The 23,390-nt window shown below is 43.2% G+C and overlaps 1 long non-coding RNA gene across 3 annotated transcripts in view; it reads left to right on the forward strand.

The window, feature by feature from the left end:
* Positions 1-411: 411 nt before the first annotated feature.
* Positions 412-23,390, forward strand: part of LOC125518114 (uncharacterized) — a 55,902-nt gene continuing 32,923 nt past the window's right edge. Inside the window, exons 1-6 of one of the 3 annotated variants that reach the window (XR_015612012.1) lie at positions 412-549; positions 3,134-3,214; positions 3,371-3,483; positions 4,028-4,086; positions 4,207-4,291; positions 4,371-4,748. This is a non-coding gene — a long non-coding RNA (uncharacterized LOC125518114). Of the gene's footprint in view, positions 550-3,133; positions 3,215-3,370; positions 3,484-4,027; positions 4,087-4,206; positions 4,749-23,390 lie in introns of those variants that run through there. The other 2 variants (XR_007287950.2, XR_015612011.1) reach the window with 2 other exon arrangements.

Genomic DNA, 23,390 nt, shown 5'->3' on the forward strand with positions numbered 1-23,390 from the left:
AAAAACCTTTAAGTAGAGTCTTCTTCTAGCCTCTTAAAAAAAATCTTTCCTGTCTGGTTACATAAGGACTAAAAGAAACTTTTTCTAGTCTAGTTCCTGTAAGCAAACAGTCGATTCGTCACTGACGCGTGCGACCTAGCCAAATACCACAGCATTGACCAGGTTTGTAGAAGCTGTTGCTATTAGCATCCATCATGGACTCTTGCCGTTCAATTTCTTAGCTGCGAGGCTTATGAAACACTGAAGATAGTATACAATTTTCACTGGCGTGCGAAATTACCCAACAACTATTTCTGTATTTTTAACTCGTGTGAATGATGTATCCCAACAACCGGCGACCGGCCTGCTGATCGCTATTAGCCAGGGCAAAATACAAACGCGACTTGAAGTCGTCGCAAGGCCGGGCCGGCATATGCTTATCCTAGTCGCCTCCCTTTCTCCCTGTCTCTCTCGTCTCTAGACTAGAAGCAGCTATGGTGGAGAAGCAAACCGGCTCAGGGGTCTCGGGAGGTTGCCGTCCTCGCAGCTGTTGCCAAGGAGAGACATAAGGTATGTGCATTCATTCAAACTGTTTATCCAGAAAAGAACATTTTCTTCCTAGTCGACGATCCATAGCATGGCTTTGTGTATGAGCGTGAAACTTGGTAGTTTCAGAGTACTGCCTGTTCACTGTTACGCGCTATAATAATTTCATCGTATTATCTTGTGATCTTCGCTTTAAAGTTATTACAAAGTTGTGTCATTTATTTTAGAACGGAGGGAGTAAGTAATCGTCAGCATGCATGCCAATACACCCCTACACAAATATAAGTTGTTCTAATTATTTTAATATAAACTACGTACGTATTAAAATACGTGAACAAACATACTAAAATGCGTCTATATACATCTGATTTAGGGAAAAAAAAGCTAGAATAACTTATAGTACATGTGAACGCAGGGAGTACCAAATAAAATCACCCATTACAAAAAAGTTATTGCACAATTAAATGACTCAATCAAACTAGGAAAGGAAAGAAAAAAGATAAAAGAAAATGTTTGCACGAATCTCCGCATGCATAAAATCAATGACACATGATTTAGGTATGCAATACTTATGACTACGCATCTAGATGTGTTTTAGCAAAACTGTACTAAAAATATAAACAGGTAAGTGTCCTTCCTTTCTTCTGCATGAACTCATTGCTGCCTTCGGGCCTCTGTCTCACGGAAGTAATCTTGTTGAAACCCAAAAGCTTGTAGAAGTACCGGACTAAAAGCCGTTGCTGTAGACCAGGAAACGCCGGTGATAGCAAACTAAATAGATCGTCATCCCAAGGAAGCAGCCACAAAGAAGGGCCAGAAGATAATGCCAACTCCGAACAAACAGATAGGGGGACACAAACATCACAAGTTTTGGGCGGAGTCGTATCTAGCCGATCTACATCGAATGAAAATGGAACTTGGTAACAAAAACACACTGCAATGCCATCCCCTCCACTCGCCGTGAACAAACGTTCATCACGCCCGACCAAGTGTCCGATGATCGATAGCATCCTCCTCCTACTCGTCAACACCAATTTGAGTAAGGACATCAACAAGGGGAAAGCCGAGGAGGAATTATTCACATCGCCACCACTACCCCCAATGCACTGACGCTGGAGAACTTGAAGACCCTACGAGACATGGACCGAGACACTTAGATCCGGGGTTGTTGGGTAACGCAGTAATTTCAAAAAAATACCTACACACACAAGATCATGGTGATGCATAGCAACGAGAGGGGAGAGTATCATCTACGTACCCTCGTAGACCGTAAGCGGAAGCGTTATGATGTAGTCATACGTCTTCACGATCGACCGATCCCAGCACCGAAGGTACGGCACCTCTGCGATCTACACACATTCGGCTCGGTGACGTCCCGCGAACTCACGATCCAGTAGAGCTTCGTCAGCACGACGGCGTGATGATGGTGATGATGTTGCTACCGTCAGGGGGGGTTCTGCCTCTCTTTCCTTCCCCCTTCCCCCTTCCCTAACCTCCTGGGCTGTTGCCCTCTCTCTCCCCTAAGGCCCACTAAGACGCAATACTTCCCTGGGGGTTCCGGTAACCCCTCCGGCACTCCGGTTTTCTCTAAAATCATCCGGAACACTTTCGGTGTCCGAATATAGCCGTCCAATATATCAATCTTTATGTATCGACCATTTCGAGACTCCTCGTAATGTCCGTGATCAAATCCGGGACTATGAACTACCTTCGGTACATCAAAACACATAAACTCATAATACCGATCGTCACCGAACGTTAAGCGTGCGGACCCTACAGGTTTGAGAACTATGTAGACATGACCGAGACTCATCTCCGGTCAATAACCAATGGCGGAACCTGGATGCTCATATTGGTTCCTACATATTCTACGAAGATCTTTATCGGTCAAACCGCATAACAACATACGTTGTTCCCCTTGTCATCGGTATGTTACTTGCCCGAGATTCGATCGTCGGTATCTCAATACCTAGTTCAATCTCGTTACCGGCAAGTCTCTTTACTCGTTCTGTAACGTTACATCCCGTAACTAACTCATTAGCTACATTGCTTGCAAGGCTTATTGTGATGTACATTACCGAGAGGGCCTAGAGATACCTCTCCGACAATCGGAGTGACAAATCCCAATCTTGATCCATGACAACTCAACAAACAACATTGGAGACACATGTAGAGCACCTTTATAATCACTCAGTTACGTTGTGATGTTTGGTAGCACACACAAGTGTTCCTCCGGTATTCGGGAGTTGCATGATCTCATAGTCATAGTAACATGTATAGTTATGGAGAAAGCAATAGCAACAAACTAAATGATCATCGTGCTAAGCTAACGGATGGGTCAAGTCAATCACATCATTCTCTAATGATGTGATCCCGTTAATCAAATGACAGCTCATGTCTATGGTTAGGAAACATAACCATCATCTTCTATATCTAAATAGGAGACCCCCACTACATGATTTCTCTCAACATGCAGCTATGCCACATTAGCAGGCCCACCCCTTCTCCCCACTAACTTGCAGTTATGCCACGTCATTTTTTTCTTTTACTTCTACAATCAACCGTAGATTTTCAGCCTGAACAGAGCTAAACGTTTGTAACTTTCCAGCCTTAAAGGAACTAACGTCCGTGGAAGCAAGCCCGTCCTTTGGCCCATTCAGCTGCAGCTCGCGTCCATCTCTTCTCCACGGTTCGTCTGCCCCGTTCTCATTTTTCAGTGGCATCATGTGAAGCTCTTTGGCTTCTATCTCATTTACTCCCATTTTCCTTTCCTCTTCTACAAACCGACGGGAGGCCACATATTTGTTACCATATTATGCACTTTGTTTTCATGTTCATCTTCCAGCCACCTTCCGCTCGTGGTCCTGGATTACGACTCCTCCATACTCCTCGCCTCCTAGACGCCCCGCCATGACCTAAAGACCTGCAACAGCACCCTGCCCTGCACTGAACTCCAAGGTAAGATGCATCATCTTTTCCCTTCTATTTTCTCCGGTTCTGAATTTCTCTTTAGACGCTGTGATGTCTAGCATCTCTCATATTAGCGGCTTTCTCTCTGTCATGTGAAATTTTTCAACGGATTAAGTCAAGATGGTATATCTGAGCGATATGCCATGATTTTGTGGTGGGTGGTTGTCCTGTTTATATAGCTTCTGTTTCTTCATCTGATCCAGTTGATCACTAACATTTCGTCGTGCATTTTTGCCTATGTTATTTTGTTTGCAATCAGAGTCTTGGGGCTACTGGATGTCAAAAAAAATATTTATATTCTCAAGTTCCGTTGATGAATAGCAGGTATTTTAGTTTTAACAGTAATGCCATTCCAGTCGTATGCAAGTTGCAAACATGTTTTTTCTACTTCCTTTCAGACGATGCAGCTAGCAGGGGTCAATATTTGGATCGTTGTTATACTAACTGCTAACACAATTTCTAACGTGTCACTTGAATCAGCCTATTTTACAATAGCGGTGTGAACATTGATGGATGTATTCTATTCTGACAGGTGGTGGCCAATTTTGCTCCAGCTTCTCCTATAATTGGTCAACCAAGCATATATATTTGGTATGAACATTTGGTTGTTGTTCACATTTTTTCCTGCATGGATGTCGATCGAGGAATAGAGTCCACTCTATTGCAAACATATATTACTGCTTATGTTAATGCCATCCTCTTTGCGCGCAGCTCCATCCAAGACGCAATTCACTGTCAACACACCTATGTTAGAGTAATCATTAATGCCTTCCGGGTGTGCATCAGTCATCAAAAGGTAATGTATTTCTTTTTTACCGTGTGCATAGCTTATGTTAAGGATTATAGCTTGATTTCAAACAAATTGGTGGTGTAAGGTACCAAAAGCCTATTTCACAGTATGCTTAGACCCGATAACTCAGGAGACTTTTTTCCAAATCAATATTGATGATATGCGATGAATGGACCTTCAAGTTTTTTCAGTTGCAGAGTATTGATGATAACGAAGGTGATATCCATTTGATTTATATTGAGATAAAATAGCATACGAAAAACCAGCATATTTTAATTAGTATTAGAAGCTCTTATGTCATTCTATCCAAGTTTTTTTTGCAGGAATCACATATCTGTTATATATATTTCCTGTTCTCGCACTTTTTACAATAATACATAACACTTTGTGTTAAGAAAACAGTAACACTTTTATTTCTCTCACATTTGTTTAAACTTTTTGTGATCATGGGTTCCCGCAGCAATGCGCATGGTATCATCTAGTTGATTCAACGAGCTAGTCAAGTAGAGGCAAGCTAGTGACACTCTATTTGTCTATGTATTCACACATTTACTAAGTTTCCGGTTAATACAATTCTAGCATGAATAATAAACATTTATCATGATATAAGAAAATATAAATAAAAATTTTATTATTGCCTCTAGGGCATATTTCCTTCAGTCTCCCACTTGCACTAGAGTCAATAATCTAGATTACATTGTAATGATTCTAACACCCATGGAGTCTTGGTGCTGATCATGTTTTGCTCGTGAGAGAGGCTTAGTCAACGGGTCTGCAACATTCATATCCGTATGTATCTTGTAAATCTCTATGTCTCCCTTATTGACTTGATCGCGGATGAAATTGAAGCATCTCTTGATGTGCTTGGTTCTCTTGTGAAATCTGGATTCCTTTGCCAAGTCAATTGCACCAGTATTGTCACAAAAGATTTTCATTGGACCCGATGCACTAGGTATGACACCTAGATCGGATATGAACTCCTCCATCCAGACTCCTTCATTTGCTGCTTCCGAAGCAGCTATGTATTCCGCTTCACATGTAGATCCCACCACGACGCTCTGCTTGGAAATGCATCAACTGACAGCTCCACCATTTAATAAAAATACATATCCGGTTTGTGACTTAGAGTCATCTGGACCAGTGTCAAAGTTTGCATCGACGTAACCGTTTACGACGAGCTCTTTGTCACCTCCATATATGAGAAACATATCCTTAGTCCTTTTCAGGTATTTCAGGATGTTCTTGACCGTTGTCCAATGGTCCACTCCTGAATTACTTTGGTACCTCCCTGCTAAACTTATAGCAAGGCACACATCAGGTCTGATACACAACATTGCATACATGATAGAGCCTATGGCTGAAGCATAGGGAACACCTTTCATTTTCTCTCTATCTTCTGCAGTGGTCGAGCATTGAGTCTGACTCAACTTCACACCTTGTAATACAGGCAAGAACCCTTTCTTTGCCTGATCCATTTTGAACGTCTTCAAAACTTTATCAAGGTATGTGCTTTGTGAAAGTCTAATCAAGCGTCTTGATCTATCTCTATAGATCTTGATGCCCAATATATAAGCAGCTTCATCAAGGTCTTTCATTGAAACATTCTTATTCAAGTATCCTTTATTCCTTTTATGCTATTCATAAATTCAGTATCATTTCCGATCAACAATATGTCATCTACATATAATATCAGAAATGCTACGGAGCTCCCACTCACTTTCTTGTACATACAGGCTTCTCCAAAAGTCTGTACAAAACCATATGCTTTGATCACACTATCAAAGCGTATATTCCAACTCCGAGAGGCTTGCACCAGTCCATAAATGGATTGCTGGAGCTTGCACACTTTGTTAGCACCTTTTGGATCAATAAAACCTTCTGGTTGCGTCATATACAACTCTTCTTTAAGGTATCCATCAAGGAATGCAGTTTTGACATCCATTTGCCAAATTTCATAACCATAAAATGCGGCAATTGCTAACTTGATTCGGACAGACTTAAGCATCGCTATAGGTGAGAAGGTCTCATCTTCGTCAACTCCTTGAACTTGTCGAAAACCTTTTGCAACAAGTCGAGCTTTGTAGACAGCAACATTATCGTCGCGTCAGTCTTCTTCTTGAAGATCCATTTATTTTCTATGGCCTGCCGATCAACGGGCAAGTCAACCAAAGTCCATACTTTGTTCTCATACATGGATCCCATCTCAGATTTCATGGCCTCAATCCATTTTGCGGAATCTGGGCTCATCATCGCTTCCTCATAGTTCATAGGTTCGTCATGGTCAAGTAACATGACTTCCAGAACAGGATTACCGTACCACTATGGTGCGGATCTTACTCTGGTTGACCTACGAGGTTCGGTAGTAACTTGATCCGAAGTTTCATGATCATTATCATTAGCTTCCTCACTTACTGGTGTAGGAATCACTAGAACTGATTTCAGTGATGAACTACTTTCCGATAAGGGAGAAGGTACAATTACCTCGTTAAGTTCTACTTTCCTCCCACTTACTTCTTTCGAGAAAAACTCCTTCTCTAGAAAGGATCCATTCTTAGCAACAAATATCTTGCCTTCGGATCTGTGATAGAAGGTGTACCCAACAGTCTCCTTTGGGTATCCTATGAAGACACATTTCTCCGATTTGGGTTCGAGCTTATCAGGTTGAAACTTTTTCACATAAGCATCGCAACCTCAAACTTTAAGAAACGACAACTTGAGTTTCTTGCCAAACCACAGTTCATAAGGTGTCGTCTCGACGGATTTAGATGATGCCCTATTTAATATGAATGCAGCTGTCTCTAAAGCGTAACCCTAAAACGATAGCGGTAAATCAGTGAGAGACATCATAGATCACACCATATCTAGTAAAGTATGATTACGACGTTCGGACACACCATTACGCTGTGGTGTTCCATGTGGCGTGAGTTGTGAAAGTATTCCACATTGTTTCAAATGAAGTCCAAACTCATAACTCAAATATTCACCTCCACGATCAGATCATAGAAACTTGATTTTCTTGTTACGATAATTTTCCACTTCACAGTGAACTTTTCAAATGTTTCAGACTTATGTTTCATCAAGTAGATATACCCATATCTGCTCAAATCATCCGTGAAGGTGAGAAAATAATGATATCCGCCGCGAGCTTCAATGTTCATTGGACCACATACATCAGTATGTATGATTTCCAATAACTCTGTTGCTCGCTCCATTGTTCCGGAGAAAGGAGTTTTAGTCATCTTGCCCATGAGGCATGGTTCGCATGTACCAAGTGATTCATAATCAAGTGATTTCAGAAGTCCATCAGAATAGAGTTTCTTCATGCGCTTTACACCAATATGACCTAAACGGCAGTGCCACAAATAAGGTGCACTATCATTATCAACTCTGCATCTTTTGACTTCAATACTATGAACATGTGTATCACTACTATCAAGATTTAGTAAGAATAGACCACTCGTACCTTGAAATTTAGTGAGAGATCATCTTATAATACTACCGCCGAACTAAGCAAAATAAGATGCATAAAGGATAAACATCACACGCAATCAATATAAGTGATATGAATGGCCATCATCATCTTGTGCCTTTGATCTCCATCTCCAAAGCACCGTCATGATCACCATCGTCACCGGCTTGACACCTTGATCTCCATCGAAGCATCGTTGTCGTCTCGCCAACTATTGCTTCTACGACTATTGCTACCGCTTAGTGATAAAGTAAAGCAATTACATGGCGATTGCATTTCATACAATAAAGCGACAACCATATGGCTCCTGCCAGTTGCCGATAACTGTGTTACAAAACATGATCATCTCATAGAATAAAATTTAGCATCATGTCTTGACCATATCACATCACAACATGCCCTGCAAAAATAAGTTAGACGTCCTCTATTTTGTTGTTGTAAGTTTTACGTGGCTGCTACAGGCTGAGCAGGAACCGTTCTTACCTACGCATCAAAAACCACAACATGGTATAGTGATTGCTTTTTGATCTTCAGAAAGAACTCTATTCATTGAATCCGATTCAACTAAAGTTGGAGAAACTGACACCCATCAGCCACCTGTGTGCGAAGCACGTCGGTAGAACTAGTCTCGCGTAAGCGTACACGTAATGTCGGTCTGGGCCACTTCATCCAACAATGCCGCCGAATCAAGAATCAACTAGTGACGGCAAGCAATATGTATATACCCACGCCCATAACTCCTTTGGTTCTACTCATGCATATAACATCTACGCATAAACCTAGCTCTGATGCCACTGTTGGGTAACGCAGTAATTTCAAAAAATTCTACGCACACGCAAGATCATGGTCATGCATAGCAACGAGAGGGGAGAGTATCATCGTTATGACAATGCGGTTGATGTAGTCGTACGTCTTCATGATCATTCGATCCCAGCACCGAAGGTACGTCACCTCCGCGATCTGCACACGTTCGGCTCGGTGACGTCCCACGAACTCACGATCCAGTAGAGCTTCGAGGGAGAGCTTCTTCAGCATGACGGCGTGATGACGGTAATGATGTTGCTACTGAAACAGGGCTTCGCCTAAGCATCGTTACGATATGACCGAGGTGGATTATGGTGAAGGGGGCACCGCGTCCGGCTTGGAACAATCAACTTGTGTGTTCTAGGGCCCCCCTGCCCCCGTATATAAAGGAGCAAGGGGGAGGCCGGCCGGCCCTAGCGGCGCCCAAGGAGAGGAGGAATCCTCCTCCTAGTAGGAGTAAGATTCATCCTTTCCTAGTCCTACTAGGAAGGAGGAAGGGGGAAGGAAAGAGAGGAAGAGGGGGAGGGAAAGAAGGGCCGCCCCCCCTCCCCTAGTCCTACTCAGACTCACCTTGGGGGCGGGGGCGCCACCTCCTGGGCTGCTGCCCTCTCTCTCCCCTAAGGCCCACTAAGGCCCAATACTTCCCCGAGGGGTTCCGGTAACCCCTCCGGCACTCCGGTTTTCTTCGAAATCACCCAAAACACTTCCGGTGTCCGAATATATGAAGGAAATATGCCCTAGAGGCAATAATAAAGTTATTATTTATTTCCTTATATCATGATAAATGTTTATTATTCATGCTAGAATTGTATTAACCGGGAACATAATACATGTGTGAATACATAGACAAACAGAGTGTCACTAGTATGCCTCTACTTGACTAGCTCGTTGATCAAAGATGGTTATGTTTCCTAACCATAGACATGAGTTGTCATTTTATTAACGAGATCACATCATTAGGAGAATGATGTGATTGACTTGACCCATTCCGTTAGCTTAGCACTTGATCGTTTAGTTTGTTGCTATTGCTTTTTTCATGACTTATACATGTTCCTATGACTATGAGATTATGCAACTCCCATTTACCGGAGGAACACTTTGTGTGCCACCAAACGTCACAACGTAACTGGGTGATTATAGAGGTGCTCTACAGGTGTCTCCGAAGGTACTTGTTGGGTTGGCGTATTTCGAGATTAGGATTTGTCACTCCGATTGTCGGAGAGGTATCTCTGGGCCCACTCGGTAATGCACATCACTATAAGCCTTGCAAGCATTGCAACTAATGAGTTAGTTGCGGGATGATGTGTTACGGAACGAGTAAAGAGACTTGCCGGTAACGAGATTGAACTAGGTATTGAGATACCAACGATCGAATCTCGGGCAAGTAACATACCGATGACAAAGGGAACAACGTATGTTGTTATGCGGTTTGACCGATAAAGATCTTCGTAGAATATGTAGGAGCCAATATGAGCATCCAGGTTCCGCTATTGGTTATTGACCAGAGACGTGTCTCGGTCATGTCTACATAGTTCTCGAACCCGTAGGGTCCGCACGCTTAAAGTTCGATGACGGTTATATTATGAGTTAATGTGTTTTGATGTACCGAAGGAGCTCGGAGTCCCGGATGAGATCAAGGACATGACGAGGAGTCTCGAAATGGTCAAGACGTAAAGATCGATATATTGGATGACTATATTCGGACATCGGAAAGGTTCCGAGTGATTCGGGTATTTTCGGGAGTACCGGGGAGTTACGGGAATTCGTATTGGGCCTTAATGGGCCATACGGGAAAGGAGAGAAAGGCCTCAAAGGCTGGCACACCCCTCCCCATGGGCTGGTCCGAATTGGACTAGGGAGGGGGGCGCCCCCTTCCTTCCTTCTCCTTTTCCCTTCCCTTTCCTTCCCTCCTACTCCTAGTACTTGGAAGGGCTCCTAGTTCTACTAGGAAAGGGGGAATCCTACTCCCACCGGGAGTAGGACTCCCCTAGGGCGCGCCATAGAGAAGGCCGGCCTCCCCCTCCTCCACTCCTTTATATACGGGGCAGGGGGCACCCCAAAGACACAACAATTGATCCTTTGGATCTCTTAACCGTGTGCGGTGCCCCTCTCCACCATAATCCACCTCGGTCATATCGTAGCGGTGCTTAGGCGAAGCCCTGCGTCGGTAGAACATCATCATCGTCAACACGCCGTCGTACTGATGGAACTCTCCCTCAAAGTTCGGCTGGATCGGAGTTCGAGGGACGTCATCGAGTTGAACGTGTGCAGAACTCGGAGGTGCCGTGCGTGCGGTACTTGATCGGTCGGATCGTGAAGACGTACGACTACATCAACCGTGTTGTGCTAACGCTTCCGCTTTCGGTCTACGAGGGTACATGGACAACACTCTCCCCTCTCGTTGCTATGCATCACCATGATCTTGCGTGTGCGTAGGGAAATTTTTGAAATTACTACGTTCCCCAACAGTGGCATCCGAGCCAGGTTTTATGCGTAGATGTCATATGCACGAGTAGAACACAAGTGAGTTGTGGGTGATACAAGTCATACTACTTACCAACATGTCATACTTTAGTTTGGCGGTATTGTTGGATGAAGCGGCCCGGACCGACATTACGCGTACGCTTACGCGAGACTGGTTCTACCGACGTGCTTTGCACATAGGTGGCTGGTGGGTGTCAGTTTCTCCAACTTTAGTTGAACCAAGTGTGGCTACGCCCGGTCCTTGCGAAGGTTAAAACAGCACCAACTTGACAAACTATCGTTGTGGTTTTGATGCGTAGGTAAGAACGGTTCATGCTAAGCCCGTAGCAGCCACGTAAAACTTGCAACAACAAAGTAGAGGACGTCTAACTTGTTTTTGCAGGGCATGTTGTGATGTGATATGGTCAAGACATGATGCTAAATTTTATTGTATGAGATGATCATGTTTTGTAACCGAGTTATCGGCAACTGGCAGGAGCCATATGGTTGTCGCTTTATTGTATGCAATGCAATCGCCCTGTAATGCTTTACTTTATCACTAAGCGGTAGCGATAGTCGTAGAAGCATAAGATTGGCGAAACGACAACGATGCTACGATGGAGATCAAGGTGTCGCGCCGGTGACGATGGTGATCATGGAGGTGCTTCGGAGATGGAGATCACAAGCACAAGATGATGATGGCCATATCATATCACTTATATTGATTGCAAGTGATGTTTATCTTTTATGCATCTTATCTTGCTTTGATTGACGGTAGCATTATAAGATGATCCCTCACTAAATTATCAAAGTATAAGTGTTCTCCCTGAGTATGCACCGTTGCAAAAGTTCTTCATGCTGAGACACCACGTGATGATCGGGTGTGATAGGCTCTATGTTCAAATACAATGGGTGCAAAACAGTTGCACACGCGGAATACTCAGGTTAAACTTGACGATCCTAGCATATAACAGATATGACCTCGGAACACGGAGACCGAAAGGTCGAGCATGAATCATATAGTAGATATGATCAACATAGTGATGTTCACCATTGAAACTACTCCATCTCACGTGATGATCGGACATGGTTTAGTTGATATGGATCACGTGATCACTTAGAATATTAGAGGGATGTCTGTCTAAGTGGGAGTTCTTAAGTAATATGATTAATTGAACTTTAATTTATCATGAACTTAGTCCTGGTAGTATTAGCATATCTATGCTGTAGATCAATAGCTCGCGATGTTGCTCCCAGTTTATTGTGTTCCTAGAGAAAAATTATGTTGAAAAATGTTCGTAGCAATGATGCCGATTGGATCCGTGATCTGAGGATTATCCTCATTGCTGCACAGAAGAATTATGTCTTTGACGCACCGCTAGGTGACAGACCTATTGCGGGAGTAGATGCAGACGTTATAAATGTTTGGCTAGCTCAATATGATGACTACTTGATAATTTAGTGCACCATGCTTAACGGCTTAGAATCGGGACTTCAAAGACGTTTTGAATGTCATGGTCCATATGAGATGTTCCACGAGTTGAAGTTAATATTTCAAGCAAATACCCGAGTTGAGAGATATGAAGTCTCCAACAAGTTCTATAGCTAAAAAGATGGAGGAGAATAGCTCAAGCAGTGAGCATGTACTCAGATTGTCTGGGTACTACAATCGCTTGAATCAAGTGGGAATTAATCTTCCAGATAAGATATTGATTGACAGAATTCTCTAGTCACCATCACCAAGTTAGTAGAACTTCGTGATGAACTATGATATGCAAGGGATAACGGAAACGATTCCCAAGATCTTCGTAATGCTGAAATCAACAAAGGTAGAAATCAAGAAAAATATCAAGTGTTGATGGTAGACAAGACCACTAGTTTCAAGAAAAGGGCAAAGGGAAGAAGGGGAACCTCAAGAAGAACGGCAAGCAAGTTGATGCTCAAGTGAAGAAGCCCAAGTCTGGTCCTAAGCCTGATACTAAGTGCTTCTACTGCAAAGGGACTGGTCACTGGAAGCGGAACTGCCCCAAGTATTTGGGGGATAAGAAGGATGGCAAAGTGAACAAAGGTATATTTGATATACAGATTATTGATGTGTATTTTACTAGTGTTCGTAGCAACCCCTCGGTATTTGATACTGGTTCAGTTGCTAAGAGTAGTAACTCGAAACGGGAGTTGCAGAATGAACAGAGACTAGTTAAGGATGAAGTGACGATGTGTGTTGGAAGTGGTTCCAAGATTGATATGATCATCATCGCACACTCCCTATACTTTCGGGATTAGTGTTGAACCTAAATAAGTGTTATTTGGTGTTTGCGTTGAGCATGAATATGATTTGATCATGTTTATTGCAATACGGTTATTCATTTAAGTAAGAGAATAAATTGTTGTTCTGTTTACATGAATAAAACCTTATATGGTTACACACCCAATGAAAATGGTTCGTTGGATCTCGATCATAGTGATACACATATTCATAATATTGAAACCAAAAGATGCAAAATTAATAATGATAGTGCAACTTATTTGTGGCACTGCCGTTTAGGTCATATTGGTGTAAAGCGCATGAAGAAACTCCATGCTGATGGACTTTTGGAATCACTTGATTATGAATCACTTGATGCTTGTGAACCATGCCTCATGGGCAAGATGACTAAGACTTCGTTCTCCGGAACAATGGAGCGAGCAACTGACTTATTGCAAATAATACATACTGATGTATGCGGTCCGATGAGTGTTAAGGCTCACGGCAAGTATCGTTATCTTCTGACCTTCACAGATGATTTGAGCAGATATGGATATATCTACTTAATGAAACACAAGTCTGAAACAGTTGAAAAGTTCAAAGAATTTCAGAGTGAAGTGGAGAATCATCGTAACAAAAATAAAAGTTTCTACGATATGATCGCAGAAGTAAAATATTTGAGTTACGAGTTTGGCCTTCAGTTAAAACAATGTGAAATAGTTTCACTACTCACGCCACCTGGAACACCACAGTGTAATGGTGTGTCCAAACATCATAACCGTACTTTATTAGATATGGTGCGATCTATGATGTCTCTTACCAATTTACCACTATCATTTTGGGGTTATGCATTAGAGACAGCTACATTCACGTTAAATAGGGCACCAACTAAATCCGTTGAAACGACACCGTATAACTATGGTTTGGCAAGAAACCTAAGCTGTCGTTTCTTAAAGTTTGAGGTTGCAATGCTTATGTGAAAAAGTTTCAACCTGATAAGCTCAAACCCAAATCGGAGAAGTGCGTCTTCATAGGATACCCAAAAGAAAATGTTGGGTACACATTCTATCACAGATCCGAAGGCAAGATATTCGTTGCTGAGAATGGATCCTTTCTAGAGAAGGAGTTTCTCTCAAAAGAAGTGAGTGGGAGGAAAGTAAAACTTGATGAGGTAACTGTACCTACTCCCTTATTGGAAAGTAGTTCATCACAAAAATCTGTTCCTGTGACTACTACACCAATTAGTGAGGAAGCTAATGATGATGATCATGTAACTTCAGATCAAGTTACTACCGAATCTCGTAGGTAAAACAGAGTGAGATCCGCACCAGAGTGGTACGGTAATTCTATTCTGGAGGTCATGTTAGTTGACCATGACGAACCTACGAACTATGAGGAAGCGATGATGAGCCCAGATTCCGTGAAATGGCTTGAGGCCATGAAATCTGAGATGGGATCCATATATGAGAACAAAGTGTGGACTTTGGTTGACTTGCCCGTTGATCGGCAAGCAATTGAGATTAAATGGATCTTCAAGAGGAAGACGGACGCTGATAGTAGTGTTACTATCTACAAAGCTAGAATTGTCGCAAAAGGTTTTCGACAAGTTCAAGGTGTTGACTACGATGAGAGTTTCTCACTCGTATCTATGCTTAAGTCTATCTGAATCATGTTAGCAATTGCCACATTTTATAAAATCTGGCAAATGGATAAACAAAACTACATTCCTTAATAGATTTATTAAAGAAGAGTTGTATATGATGCAACAAGAAAGTTTTGTCAATCCTAAAGGTGCTAACAAAATATGCAAGCTCCAGTGATCCATCTATGGACTGGTGCAAGCATCTCAGAGTTGGAATATACGCTTTGATAAGTTGATCAAAGCATATAGTTTTATACAGACTTGTGGTGAAGCCTGTATTTACAAGAAAGTGAGTGGGAGCACTACAACATTTCTGATAAGTATATGTGAATGACATATTGTTGATCGGAGATAATGTAGAATTATTCTGCAAAGCATAAAGGAATGTTTGAAAGGAGTTTTTCAAAGAAAGACCTCGATGAAGCTGCTTACATATTGAGCATCAAGATCTATAGAGATAGATCAAGATGCTTGATAAGTTTTTCAATGAGTACATACCTTGACAAGATTTTGAAGTAGTTCAAAATGGAACAGTCAAAAAAAGAGTTCTTGCCTGTGTTACAAGGTGTGAAGTTGAGTAAGACTCAAAACCCAACCACGGCAGAAGATAGAGAGAGAATGAAAGTCATTCCCTATGCCTCAGCCATAGGTTCTATAAAGTATGCCATACTGTGTACCAGACCTATTGTATACCCTGCCCTGAGTTTGGCAAGGGAGTACAATAGTGATCTAGGAGTAGATCACTGGACATTGGTCCAAATTATCCTTAGTGGAATAAGGATATGTTTCTCGATTATGGAGGTGACAAAAGGTTCATCGCAAAGGGTTACATCGATGCAAGTTTTGACATTGATCCAGATGACTCTAAGTCTCAATCTGGATACATATTGAAAGTGGGAGAAATTAGCTAGAGTAGCTCCGTGCAGAGCATTGTTGACATAGAAATTTGCAAAATACATACGGATCTGAATGTGGCAGACCCGTTGACTAAACTTCCCTCACAAGAAAAACATGATCACACCTTAGTACTCTTTGGGTATTAATCACATAGCGATGTGAACTAGATTATTGACTCTAGTAAACCCTTTGGGTGTTGGTCACATGACAATGTGAACTATGGGTGTTAATCACATGGTGATGTGAACTATTGATGTTAAATCACATGGCAATGTGAACTAGATTATTGACTCTAGTGCAAGTGGGAGACTGAAGGAAATATGCCCTAGAGGCAATAATAAAGTTATTATTTATTTCCTTATATCATGATAAATGTTTATTATTCATGTTAGAATTGTATTAACCGGAAACATAATACATGTGTGAATACATAGACAAACAGAGTGTCACTAGTATGCCTCTACTTGACTAGCTCGTTGATCAAAGATGGTTATGTTTCCTAACCATAGACATGAGTTGTCATTTGATTAACGGGATCACATCATTAGGAGAATGATGTGATTGACTTGACCCATTCCGTTAGCTTAGCACTTGATTGTTTAGTTTGTTGCTATCGCTTTCTTCATGACTTATACATGTTCCTATGACTATGAGATTATGCAACTCCCGTTTACTGGAGGAACACTTTGTGTGCCACCAAACGTCACAACGTAACTGGGTGATTATAAAGGTGCTCTACAGGTGTCTCCGAAGGTACTTGTTGGGTTGGCGTATTTCGAGATTAGGATTTGTCACTCCGATTGTCGGAGAGGTATCTCTGGGTCCACTCGGTAATGCACATCACTATAAGCCTTGCAAGCATTGCAACTAATGAGTTAGTTGCGGGATGATGTGTTACGGAACGAGTAAAGAGACTTGCCGGTAACAAGATTGAACTAGGTATTGAGATAACAACGATCGAATCTCGGGCAAGTAACATACCGATGACAAAGGGAACAACGTATGTTGTTATGCGGTTTGACCGATAAAGATCTTCGTAGAATATGTAGGAGCCAATATGAGCATCCAGGTTCCGCTATTGGTTATTGACCGGAGACGTGTCTCGGTCATGTCTACATAGTTCTCGAACCCGTAGGGTCCGCACGCTTAAAGTTCGATGACGGTTATATTATGAGTTTATGTGTTTTGATGTACCGAAGGAGTTCGGAGTCCCGGATGAGATCAGGGACATGACGAGGAGTCTCGAAATAGTCGAGACGTAAAGATCGATATATTGGACGACTATATTCGGACATCGAAAAGGTTTCGAGTGTTTCGGGTATTTTCGGTAGTTCCGGGGAGTTACGGGAATTTGTATTGGGCCTTAATGGGCCATACGGGAAAGGAGAGAAAGGCCTCAAAGGCTGGCCGCACCCCTCCCCATGGGCTGGTCCGAATTGGACTAGGGAGGGGGGGGGGCGCCCCCTTCCTTCCTTCTCCTTTTCCCTTCCCTTTCCTTCCCTCCTACTCCTAGTACTTGGAAGGGCTCCTAGTTCTACTAGGAAAGGGGGAATCCTACTCCCACCGGGAGTAGGACTCCCCTAGGGCGCGCCATAGAGAAGGCCGGCCTCCCCCTCCTCCACTCCTTTATATACGGGGCAGGGGGCACCCCAAAGACACAACAATTGATCCTTTGGATCTCTTAACCGTGTGCGGTGCCCCTCTCCACCATAATCCACCTCGGTCATATCGTAGCGGTGCTTAGGCGAAGCCCTGCGTCGGTAGAACATCATCATCGTCAACACGCCGTCGTACTGATGGAACTCTCCCTCAAAGCTCGGCTGGATCGGAGTTCGAGGGACGTCATCGAGTTGAACGTGTGCAGAACTCGGAGGTGCCGCGCGTTCGGTACTTGATCGGTCGGATCGTGAAGACGTACGACTACATCAACCGCGTTGTGCTAATGCTTCCGCTTTCGGTCTACGAGTGTACGTGGACAACACTCTCCCCTCTCGCTGCTATGCATTGTTGGAAATATGCCCTAGAGGCAATAATAAATTAGTTATTATTATATTTCCTTGTTCATGATAATCGTTTATTATCCATGCTAGAATTGTATTGATAGGAAACTCAGATACATGTGTGGATACATAGACAACACCATGTCCCTAGTAAGCCTCTAGTTGACTAGCTCGTTGATCAATAGATGGTTATGGTTTCCTGACCATGGACATTGGATGTCATTGATAACGGGATCACATCATTAGGAGAATTATGTGATGGACAAGACCCAATCCTAAGCCTAGCACAAGATCATGTAGTTCGTATGCTAAAGCTTTTCTAATGTCAAGTATCATTTCCTTAGACCATGAGATTGTGCAACTCCCGGATACCATAGGAGTGCTTTGGGTGTGCCAAACGTCACAACGTAACTGGGCGGCTATAAAGGTACACTACAGGTATCTCCGAAAGTGTCTGTTGGGTTGGCACGAATCGAGACTGGGATTTGTCACTCCGTGTAAACGGAGAGGTATCTCTGGGCCCACTCGGTAGGACATCATCATAATGTGCACAATGTGATCAAGGAGTTGATCACGGGATGATGTGTTACGGAACGAGTAAAGAGACTTGCCGGTAACGAGATTGAACAAGGTATCGGGATACCGACGATGAATCTCGGGCAAGTGTCGTACCGATAGACAAAGGGAATTGTATACGGGATTGATTAAGTCCTTGACATCGTGGTTCATCCGATGAGATCATCGTGGAACATGTGGGAGCCAACATGGGTATCCAGATCCCGCTGTTGGTTATTGACCGGAGAGTCATCTCGGTCATGTCTGCATGTCTCCCGAACCCGTAGGGTCTACACACTTAAGGTTCGGTGACGCTAGGGTTATAGAGATATTAGTATGCGGTAACCCGAAAGTTGTTCGGAGTCCCGGATGAGATCCCAGACATCACGAGGAGTTCCGGAATGGTCCGGAGGTAAAGAATTATATATAGGAAGTGCTATTTCGGCCATCGGGACAAGTTTCGGGGTCACCGGTATTGTACCGGGACCACCGGAAGGGTCCCGGGGGTCCACCGGGTGGGGCCACCTGCCCCGGGGGGCCACATGGGCTGTAGGGGGTGCGCCTTGGCCTATATGGGCCAAGGGCACCAGCCCCAAGAGGCCCATGCGCCAAGAGAAGAGGGAAAGGAAGAGTCCTAAAAGGGGAAGGCACCTCCGAGGTGCCTTGGGGAGGAGGGACTCCTCCCTGGCCGCACCCTTCCTTGGAGGAAGGGCCAAAGGCTGCGCCCCCCTCTCCCTTGGCCCTATATATAGTGGGGAAAGGGAGGGCAGCCATACCTGAGCCCTGGCGCCTCCCTCTCCCTCCCATGACACATCTCCCTCCTCCCGCAGCGCTTGGCGAAGCCCTGTTGGAATCCCGCTACTTCCACCACCACGCCGTCGTGCTGCTGGATCTCCATCAACCTCTCCTCCCCCCTTGATGGATCAAGAAGGAGGAGACGTCGCTGCTCCGTACGTGTGTTGAACGCGGAGGTGCCGTCCGTTCAGCGCTAGGATCATCGGTGATTTGGATCACGACGAGTACGACTCCATCAACCCCGTTCTCTTGAACGCTTCCGCACGCGATCTACAAGGGTATGTAGATCCACTCCTCCCTCGTTGCTAGATGACTCCATATATTGATCTTGGTGACACGTAGGAATTTTTTAATTGCTACGTTCCCCAACAGTGGCATCATGAGCTAGGTCTATGCGTAGTTTCTATGCACGAGTAGAACACAAAGTAGTTGTGGGCATTGATTTTGTCAATTTACTTGCCGTTACTAGTCTTATCTTGATTCGGCGGCATCATGGGATGAAGCGGCCCAGACCAACCTTACACATACGCTTACGTGAGACCGGTTCCACCGACTGAGATGCATTAGTTGCATAAGGTGGCTGGCGGGTGTCTGTCTCTCCCACTTTAGTCGGATCGGATTCGATGAAAAGGGTCCTTATGAAGGGTAAATAGCAATTGGCATATCACGTTGTGGTTTTTGCGTAGGTAAGAAACGTTCTTGCTAGAAACCCATAGCAGCCACGTAAAACATGCAAACAACAATTAGAGGACGTCTAACTTGTTTTTGCAGGGTATGCTATGTGATGTGATATGGCCAAAAGGATGTGATGAATGATATATGTGATGTATGAGATTGATCATGTTCTTGTAATAGGAATCACGACTTGCATGTCGATGAGTATGACAACCGGCAGGAGCCATAGGAGTTGTCTTAATTTATTTATGACCTGCGTGTCAACATAAACGTCATGTAATTACTTTACTTTACAGCTAACCGTTAGCTATAGTAGTAGAAGTAATAGTTGACGAGACAACTTCATGAAGACACGATGATAGAGATCATGATGATGGAGATCATGGTGTCATGCCGGTGACAAGATGATCATGGAGCCCCAAGATGGAGATCAAAGGAGCTATATGATATTGGCCATATCATGTCACTATTATTTGATTGCATGTGATGTTTATCATGTTTATACATCTTGTTTACTTAGAACGACGGTAGTAAATAAGATGATCCCTCACTAAAATTTCAAGAAGGTGTCCCCCCTAACTGTGCACCGTTGCGAAAGTTCGTCGTTTCGAAGCACCACGTGATGATCGGGTGTGATAGATTCTTACGTTCACATACAATGGGTGTAAGCCAGATTTACACACGCGAAACACTTAGGTTGACTTGACGAGCCTAGCATGTACAGACATGGCCTCGGAACACAAGAGACCGAAAGGTCGAGCATGAGTCGTATGGTAGATACGATCAACATGAAGATGTTCACCGATGATGACTAGTCCGTCTCACGTGATGATCGGACACGGCCTAGTTGACTCAGATCATGTAATCACTTAGATGACTAGAGGGATGTCTATCTGAGTGGGAGTTCATAAGATGAACTTAATTATCCTGAACATAGTCAAAAGGTCTTCGCAAATTATTTCGTAGCTCGCGCTTCAGTTCTACTGTTTAGATATGTTCCTAGAGAAAATTTTAGTTGAAAGTTGATAGTAGTAATTATGCGGACTAGGTCCGTAAACTGAGGTTTGTCCTCATTGCTTCATAGAAGGCTTATGTCCTTAATGCACCGCTCAGTGTGCTGAACCTCGAACGTTGTCTATGGATGTTGCGAACATCTGACATACACATTTTGATAACTACGTGATAGTTCAGTTAAACGGTTTAGAATTGAGGCACCGAAGACGTGTTAAAACGTCGCGAAACATATGAGATGTTTCGAGGGCTGAAATTGGGATTTCAGGCTCGTGCCCACGTCAAGAGGTATAAGACCTCCGACGATTTTCTTAGCCTGCAAACTAAGGGAGAAAAGCTCGATTGTTGAACTTGTGCTCAGATTGTCTGAGTACAACAATCATTTGAATCGAGTGGGAGTTGATCTTCCAGATGAGATAGTGATGTTTCTCCGAAGTCATTACCACCAAGCTGCTAGAGCTTCGTGATGAACTATAATATATCAGGGACATATATGATGATCCTTGAGATATTCGCGATGTTTGACACCACAAAAGTAGAAATCAAGAAGGAGCATCAATTGTTGGTGGTTGGTGAAACCACTAGTTTCAAGAAGGGCAAGGGCAAGAAGGGATACTTCATGAAAGGGCAAATCAGCTGCTGCTCTAGTGAAGAAACCCAAGGTTGAACCCAAACCCGAGACTAAGTGCTTCTGTAATAAGGGGAACAACCACTGGAGCAGAATTACCCTAGATACTTGGTAGATGAGAAGGCTGGCAAGGTTGATAGAAGTATTTTGGATATACATTGTGTTAATGTGTACTTTACTAGTACTCCTAGTAGCACCAGGGTATTAGATACCGGTTCGGTTGCTAAGTGTTAGTAACTCGAAATAAAAGCTACGGAATAAACGGAGACTAGCTAAAGGTGAGCTGACGATATGTGTTGGAAGTGTTTCCAATGTTGATATGATCAAGCATCGCACGCTCCCTCTACCATCGAGATTGGTGTTTGCGTTGAGCATAGACATGATTGGAATATGTCTATCTCAATACGGTTATTCATTTAAAGAGAATAATGGTTACTCTGTTTATTTGAATAATACCTTCAATGGCCTTACACCTGAAATGAATGGTTTATTGAATCTCGATCGTAGTGATACACATGTTCATGCCAAAAGATATAGGATAGTAATGATAGTACCACCTACTTGTGGCACTGCCACGTAAGTCATATCGGTGTAAAACGCATGAAGAAGCTCCATGTTGATGGATCTTTGGGCTCACTCGTTTTTGAAAAGTTTGAGACATGCGAGCCATGTCTATTGGTGTATATGCATGAAGAAACTCCATGCAAATGGACCGTTTGGACTCACTTGATTTTGAATCACTTGAGACATGCAAATCATACCACATGGGCAAGATGACTGAAAGCCTCGTTTTCAGTAAAATGGAACTAGAAAGCAACTTGTTGGAAGTAATACATTTTGATGTGTGCAGTCCAATGAGTGCTGAGGCGTGTAGTGGATATCGTTATGTTCTTACTTCATAGGTGATTTGAGTAGATGTTGAGTACATTTACTTGATGAATCACGAGTCTGAATTATTGAAAGGTTCAAGTAATTTCAGGGTGAAGTTGAAAGATCGTCGTGACAAGAGGATAAAATATCTATGATATGATCATAGAGATGAATATCTGAATTACGAGTTTGGCACAGAATTAAGACATTGTGGAAATTGTTTCACAACTAATACAGCCTGGAACACCATAGTGTGATGGTGTGTCCGAACATCATAACTGCACCCTATTGGATATGATGCATACCATGATGTCTCTTATCGAATTACCACGATATTTTATGGGTTAGGCATTAAAGACAACTACATTCACTTTAAATAGGGCACCACGTAATTCTGATGAGATGACACCATATGAACTATGGTTTAGAGAAACCTAAGCTGTCATTTCTTAGAAGTTTGGGGCTGCGACGCTTATGTGAAAAAGTTTCAGGCTGATAAGCTCGAACCCAAAGCGGATAAATGCATCTTCATAGGACACCCAAAATAGTTGGGTATACCTCCTGTCTCAGATCCGAAAGCAATAAGGGATTGTTTCTAGAATCGGGTCCTTTCTCGAGGAAAAGTTTCTCTCGAAAGAATTGAGTGGGAGGATGGTGGAGACTTGATGAGGTTATTGAACCGTCTCTTCAACTAGTGTGTGGCAGAGCACAAGGAGTTGTTCCTGTGGCACCTACACCAATTGAAGTGGAAGCTTATGATAGTGATCATGAAACTTCAGATCAAGTCACTACCAAACCTCGTGGGATGACAAGGATGCATACTACTTCAGAGTGGTACGTAATCCTGTCTTGGAAGTCATGTTGCTAGACAACAATGAACCTACGAGCTATGGAGAAGCGATGGTGGGCCCGGATTCCGATAAATGGCTTGAGGCCATAAAATCCGAGAGAGGATCCATGTATGGAAACAAAGTGTAGACTTTGACAGAACAACTCGATGGTCGTGAGGCTGTTGAGTACAGATGGATTTTAAAAGGAAGACGGACAATGA

Source organism: Triticum urartu, chromosome 7A (assembly GCF_056163025.1).
Source record: "Triticum urartu cultivar PI428250 chromosome 7A, HENAU_Tu73, whole genome shotgun sequence".
Taxonomy (NCBI): Eukaryota; Viridiplantae; Streptophyta; class Magnoliopsida; order Poales; family Poaceae; genus Triticum; species Triticum urartu.